The sequence below is a fragment of the Aquila chrysaetos genome, chromosome 3, assembly GCF_900496995.4.
Source record: "Aquila chrysaetos chrysaetos chromosome 3, bAquChr1.4, whole genome shotgun sequence".
NCBI classification, from domain to species: Eukaryota; Metazoa; Chordata; class Aves; order Accipitriformes; family Accipitridae; genus Aquila; species Aquila chrysaetos.
The window spans coordinates 61,721,421-61,729,171 of record NC_044006.1 but is presented as its reverse complement, the minus strand read 5'-3'; positions in this window follow the sequence as shown (position 1 = coordinate 61,729,171).

Here is a 7,751-nt window from a genome sequence, read left to right as displayed (position 1 = left end):
GCAGGAACCTTTTAACTCTGAATGCCCCAGGGACATGAGAGCTGGGAAGAGACCGGGTGTGTGTGGGCATCAAGGCTGAACATTCTCTGGTATTGAAGGGCTTTGTTTCCTGGTTATAGTACAGTTGAGGCTGGGGTTCAGGTTAGCATGTGGGAGTCAGTTGCTTTAAAAAAATACCTGCTTCTGATCGCCTCCATCTTACAAGGGGCATGCTCCATAAATGCTGAATTGTTTTGTCTGCAAGTGTCTTCAATGGTACCTCTGACAGCCCTGAACAACCCGCTCAGGAGCAGCCATCCCCCTGCCTCCCCAGCCTCACTGCTCCCTTTGGAGCAGGTGGGTGCTGGCAACCCCCTGAGCAGACCAACCATGGCAGCTCGGCGGAGATGGGACAGGATATATGCCTCCAGCCTTAGACACTTCGGGAAGTAGGTAGCAACAAATGTCTCCTTACTGCTATAACCTGGTGAAGCCATGATTTTCCCCCCCTCCACCCATGCCTCGAGCTCTCTTGGTCCACCACGGGATGCCCCTCTGTCTTTCTGCCTGGCGCGGATGACCGCTTCTGTGCTCCTCTCACTGCACGTCTGCCTGTGGACTTGGTGCTGTGTGTTAGACATCAATTTCTGATTCTCGCAGGTCAGCAGGTAACCTTCATAAGTAAACGAGCATCCAAATTAAAGACAGACATGTTTCAACAAGGGAACTTAATCTGATTCCGAAGGTGAAAGATCAAGTTTATTAACTAAGCCACCCACCTCCCCAGGAATATTACATGAATTAAAACCAGACTTCCTGGTGTTATATATGCAACGGCTGTCAACAGCATAAATTATGCCTGAAGAGGTTTTAGCTGCTCTTCTGAAAAATATCAAAACTTCTTCTTCTTTTGATTTAAGGCTTGCAAAGTTTTTTTTAAATTTATGTGGACAATATCCTGTCTTCTTCTTACAGACTTGGGCAGTTGCAGCAAGCTGTCCCTTAAGGGCACAAAGCAGATATCCAAAGACTTACAATATTTGTCAATGAAAAGACCTTTTTTGTTGTTTAAATGAGAAACCCTCTTTAAACTGGCCATTCAAAATGAGATAATATGCTCCAGCTACATTCATCTCTGAAGCCTACTAATAGGATAAAAATTTTATTTAAAAAGTAAGACTTGAATTACCAGTTCCTTTACAATCATTAAGGGCATTAGATCCAGATAGTTTATGGCACTTCTCATACAAACACTAAGTGCTAAAAGTCAAGATGAACAGCTGATCTAGAGTATAATCAGTGTTGAAAGTTACTGCAGGGGCTAGAAAAGCTGACAGTTCATTTGTAGCACAAAGAGGAATTACCATACCATTTATGATAGACAAAGTTTGAACTAATAAGAAAGAAATGACCTTCCCTCCAGTAGTCATACTGATTAGGCATCTTTTCACAGTACTTCCTTGAATGGAGATGAGCATTATTGACTTAATTCAGTTCAGGCTGGTGTAAATCAGGACAAATTCAATTTTAATCAGCGGCGTTAGGCTCATACAAATAAGTTCTTCGTTATATTTTCTCTGTGATCAAATTACTGCATGTGAGCTTCAGCATGTAATAATTTGTTCTAGGTTCCCCATCAGTGCTTAGAGTAAAAGGTTGTAACAATAAATGTAAAGCCTCCCACCAGAATTAATCTGGGAAGCTGCGTACTATGGCAAGGCTCACATATACTTTGTACTTGGCATGGAGGAGAGGCCACAAGATGTGTTGAAAGCTTTCTGGAGAAATAGCCAACCATGGACAGTAGTTCCCTGGTTCTTTCTTGAGGAATCTTGACAAAATCAAAACCAGCAATCTACTTTTATTCAGTTATTTATTTAAAAAGAGAATCACCAATCAACCCAACTGCAGCTGGGTGAGTTGACAATCAGTCATTGAGTGGATTAATTTTACATGTGTGCTTGTGAATTATCTGAAAACAGCAAAATCCAGAAATGTATTCATTCATTAGTACTACTCACCATTACTTGCAAAAATGCTCTTCTGTGAAAGCAGTACTCTAGAGTGATAAAAGCCATCTGAACAAGGGCATGTTAGAGACACAAATGCAACACCAGCCTGACCTACTAGGTCTTTATAAAATCACTTTCCCACTAAGTTCTGAGTAATTTTGATCCATATATATATACTTCTGCACCTTCTCATTGGAATGCTACATTGGGCACATGGGTGAAATGGCAGTCCGGAGCGCCTGGCTGCCTCCCTTACTCCTTACAGGCCACCTCCTCAGCCACTTAGTGTTACCTACTCCAGCGTCCACTTTGGGGGAAGTATTAATGTATGAAGTTCTTGTCTCTGATCTTTGATTTCTAGTTTGGAAACAAGCCATACACAACAGAAATACAGTTGCAGCCTTACTTCTGGGTGTAGAAGTGTTTTGTTTGCAGGCAGATATTAAAAATTACCCTGAGCTCCCAGTTCTCATCCTCGTGGGGAGCTTTCTGAAGTTCTGATGATGCAGACTGAGTGACACCACATGTGACCACAGTGTGAGAGGGGTGTCCATCATACATGCACAGGCACATCTATGAGGGTCAACAGCAGAGCTTTCCAAAATATCCAGAAGTGTGCACTTGCACTTTTTGGACATGGCTGCAGGACTCCCTAAGAGCTTCAGATGCCCCATTTTGACTTGTGCACACGTACAAATGTGCAATGCAGAGACACAAATGTCCTTTATCCAAATGAACATGAGCAGTTTCCGACAAGGCTGTGGTTTTCTCCTCGCTGGGTGCAGAGGGAGAGCTGGCATCACCAAAACCCGCAGCTCCCAGGGCCGCAGTAGGAACAAGCGAGAGGCACTGGGGTTACGGGACATTTGCAGCGCTGCCTGAAATCACCATCAAGGCGAACAAAAGGAAACTGTTGGGAAGTGCCGAGCCTGGCGTCCCGGCAGAGCTGGCTGGGTTTGCCGGCAGCACAGTGGGGCTCTGTCCCCACCCACACGTCGCGGACTGGCACCACGGCGTCCCCAAGAAGAATATACCCGTTTCTTAATGAGAAATTCAGTGATTTATCTGATAAGGGAGCAATTATCTGAAGACAATATCATCATTTGTGGGTAGGAAGCCGTCCTCCGTCACGCCAGGGATGTGACCAAACACAGTACATGTTTTACTTTGGACTAAGCATTCCCTTTCATCTAGACTGTGGCTTCCTTTCACAACTGTAGCTGGCTTGCATAAAGCTACCTTTCATCTGATTTCCTAATAAATAAGTTTTTAAATTCACATGGGGTCAGTCACTGGTGACTAGAATATTTTCTGCAGGAACATGTCAGAGCAGGTATATAACACACCTAGTACAACATACCTTAATAAAGAATGAATCCTGCAAGAGTATATCACAGCAGCGCATCTCAAACACCACAAATTGGCTGCGAGTGCCCTTCCCTCCCCTATCACCTCAATACTGTACTGCAGAAGTGAGCTGCAGGGAGACCCCAGACGTCCAATTTCTCCCATAGTTGTGCTCACTACCTTTTTTCTCCTAGAGAATGTTTTTAAAGGTGCTTACTTCCTCTGAAGGAAGAGGGTAAAGCTCAAATTCCTATAAAAATCTGCTTCTAAACTCTTGAAAGTGGAAATAGTTTCTTCTGCTGGGAAAATGGTAGCAGCATTAGAGCCCATTCAGCTGCATCTGCTGGGAACCCCAGCATGCCCCAGACCATGAGCAAATCTGTCCTTCTGCGAGCGAAGGCAGATCTTCGCCTTCTTCTGGGCTGTAGATAATCATATTTCTTTACATCAGTGTTTATAGGTGAGCAGACCTTGAAGGCCGTAGGGGTGAAGGGCAACATTCACTTGCTTAAAGTTCAGCATGCATTTAAGTGATTTGCAGGACTGAGGTGGCTCAGAGTCCTGGCAGACTGAGTCACACCTAGTCATCATCCCACAGTTACACTTTTGGTCCCTTTATTACAATGAAGTAGTGGCTCTTCTTCATCTATTTCAAACCATACAGCACATAATCCTTAAAGAACATAATCCAAATCCCATTGCTCCCAATGCAGATGATTTAGTCCTTATCACAGAATACAACTACACACAGAGCTGGAATATACATGGCTTTGAAGTAATCTTTAATAAATTTATTTACTTGCTGCTGCTTAAGAAAAATCCCTACCATCAGATCTTAATCACTTCCTGCAGAAAACAAAGAACAGATTTTTCAGAGTTTCGCCTGTTTCCTAGCTGCTATTACCAATGCACTGGCATTAGTTTAGAAGAAGACTGTCCTACTAAGCATGACTATCCTTTTTAAAAAATAATTGCTAGGGGCGACTTAGAACAGGCTCAAAGAGGGTAGAGGGGGAGATGGGGAAAGAAGAGAATTGCTTTTGTTTTGATCCACTGCCCTCACAGTCCCTCAAATCCTCTTTGATTTAGCTTCTTAGACTGCTTTCACCATCCTAAACAGCCAGAATCACAACCTAATTTCTCCCATGTCAGCAGTAATACTAAAACTGAATCACAGCTACCAGTTTTACCTCTATTGCATTTTTTTTTAATTATATGCTACAACATATCTGTGATGCAACTCTATAGGCTACAGAAGAATAGTTGTCCAAACTGCCCAGCAGATATTAACTCTGATGCTGGGCTTTCCCCACATGTGATTCCCATATGTTGGAAAAATGGGATATCACAGTTTGGAGCCCCTCCTGCATCCAATGTGGATACTTTGGAAGACACTTTAGCTCTCAAAATCTGTATTAGCATGGTGTTAAGTCTGAGACTGTATCATAGCTTAGGGGTAAAATATTACAGAAATACTATTATTAGCCCCAGACAGGCAATCCAAATCTAGGAAATTGTGATTAAACATTAAAAAATAAACTAAAAAGAAAAAGATACTCAAAGGCACGAGACACCTAAATAATCCTTCTTAGAGTAATACTATGTGAGGACTGAACAGTTATGATTAGCTCTTTGTTCACAGTCTCTAAATTTTGAGACATCTGATTTTATTTCTTAATCATGTCACTCAAGAACAAATACAAATGCTGCAAGCTTGTCAGGATGGACACATAACAGGAGAGAAATGAGGAGTAAAAATACTCCAAGTGTCTTCAGGAAGGATTAGGGCTATGCTGGAACAGCACCCACGTGGGGTTGCTCCATATACGCAGTTTATAATCTTATTCTCAGGAAACTGCTGAGAGATATTAGCAGGCGGGAGGGGAAGTACTTCATACTCAAGTGGCTGAATAACGTTTTGCAGCTTGTATTGAGACACTGCCCAGAGCTGCAATTTATCCATATCAGGGCTGACAAGCCTTGGGGTTTCTTTTTCACTATTGCATATGTTGCGCTTGTGGCAGAGATGCCGAGCAGCATCAGCAAAGCATTATCTTAAATGCAAAGACTCTTGCAGCTGTTGGAATCACCAGTGTTACAGGAACATTTTTTTTCATGTCCTGGAGTCAGCAAAGGCAAGGCTAAAATGGGAAACCTGAAATGGGTCCCTTCAGCGAAGACGTGCAGACACTTAATCACCTGCCTGAGTACCCCCTAGGCAAAAGAGTAGGGATGCTAGCAGGGACATTGCCAGACTGACCCCATTCCCTGCACCTCCTCCTCTTCCTCCAGTGCCATAGATATGAGGGGAGATGACCGAAACAGTGGCTCTACCACTGTTCATGTCCCCTATGGGAGAAGGAGTCAGTACGGGGCTGCAGCAGAGCTTGGGAAAGCCCCGACCAGGACCCCGGTGAAACCACGGCATGGGAAGAGATCTGTCTTACACCATGGTGAATGGGAAGGGAATCTGGTGCTTCTAAGATCACTTTACCTAGTTAACATACAAATTGAAAAATGTTTCAGTGTGAGGTAGAGAGCTCTGTATTCCCATCAGAGGCCCTTCCTCCATTTTGCAGCTCTCCTACCAACCCCCCGGAAGCAAAAAAGCAGTTTATAGGACTGCTGAAAATAATTGTTTTCCAGAACTTTTTGAACCACTGTTTGCATGGGTTTTTTCTAACTGTGTCCACACTTCAGCTTTTGCTGGTGTTGTTATTACAGAAGGGGCTGGGAACAACAACATTTTAAAGAATAAAGGAGGCTTCGGTTGCAAAAGCATTTCCCACAGCTGCCCAGTTGGTACAGCATTGCCCCAGGCTGCAGTTAGGAGACCGTTTTCCGTAACAGTAAAGCTTGTTTAAGAAACTCTTGCCCTCGGCCTGTTGTTTCTGTCCTTGTGCTATATTTCAGCATCTTTTTGCTTGCACCAGTGCAACTGTTTGTCAAACGATGCCTTAATGCAAATCATGGAAATGATCTGAATTAAGAAACCTTCTAAGAAAAAGTTGTGGGCTTGCGGGGGTTGTTTTTGCCTTAATGCATCATTTCCATGTCTGGTTGAGAAAGCCCTGCAAACAGTATAACGAAGGAGACAGTGAACTTCAGTGCAGGCAGGAAGAATGGCAGCTTGGAGCAGGGATTTTTTAAACAGTTTTGCTCTCAGAGAAACCATGTGTGTAACTGCAGTGGGAGATCGTCAGGCACTGCGGGCTGTGCCCTGCCCTGATATAGCCCTTCTGCTCATCCATCCTCCTCTCCTGCCATTCCCTCCACTGTGGGTATGGGAGGGCATGCTCAAATGCCATGAGCTTGCTGCCTTCCACCAGTTTCTTCAGGAGGTTTTATGATACTGAGGTTTTATGTTTTTATTTTCACCACTCCAGGTGTTCATGTAAAAGGGAAATGGAATTCATGCTTTGGCTTTTGTGATATTTTTGTTTTCAGACTCAAGTTCCCCAAGAGAACCTTAACTCTTCCCGGCCCTCAAGCACAGCCTAATCCCACTGCAGATGATCTCTATCTAATGGCCTGAAAAGGAACGTCAGGAGGGTGCCAGTAAGAGCTTCTCTGTCACGTCAACAAATCACCCAATAAAACCATGCAGGCAGATTGGACAAAGTATTAAAAAAAAACCAAAACAAACACATTTTTAGACCGTCTTTACATACAGGGTAAAGAAGCAACAGAATCCAAAATCAGTAGATCTGTTCCCTCCACAGTTCTTCTTTAAAACTGGTATCTTGTCAGTTAGTTAGATTAGTGATGAAAAGGAAATAGAAAGATGATACTGGCTGGGTTGCAGGGATGTGATAGTAAGATTCCACTGCTTATTCATGACGGGTTAATTTGAAAGAGAAAAGACATCTTTCTGAATGGCCCTCATGATAGTCTTGTGAGAATAAGCAACAGACAGAGTGGAGCCCATCTGGGATTTTACCAGTTAAACTCTCTCAGGGCAAAGACCTTGTATTACATTAAAATATTAACTTGAAAGACACCGTTTGACTCTTGCAGATACCATATTGCATATATTAAGCTGGAATTGCATATAACGTTATGTCATTTTTATCAGTTACTTCACAATTGTGTATTTTGTTCCTGCATCCAAGGCATTGGTTTCATTAATTTAATTTCATCTTATCAGGCAACAGCCAAACAGATGCTCAGTGAAGATGAGGAGAAGAAAACAAAAAGCTTTTTCACTCTAAGGGCTCTGCTGTATGTCATGGGTTCTTACATGGGCTCACAAATCACTGGTGATAAAATGGATGCTTACTGCAAACCAAAGACATCAGCCCGAGAAGAGGGAGCCAGAAAGCCGACTGTGTGTGACAGTAGCCGGAATGAACTTTAAACCAGTTGTTCGCTGTCATATAAAATCTCTGTACTGGAGTCATAACTTTTATTACT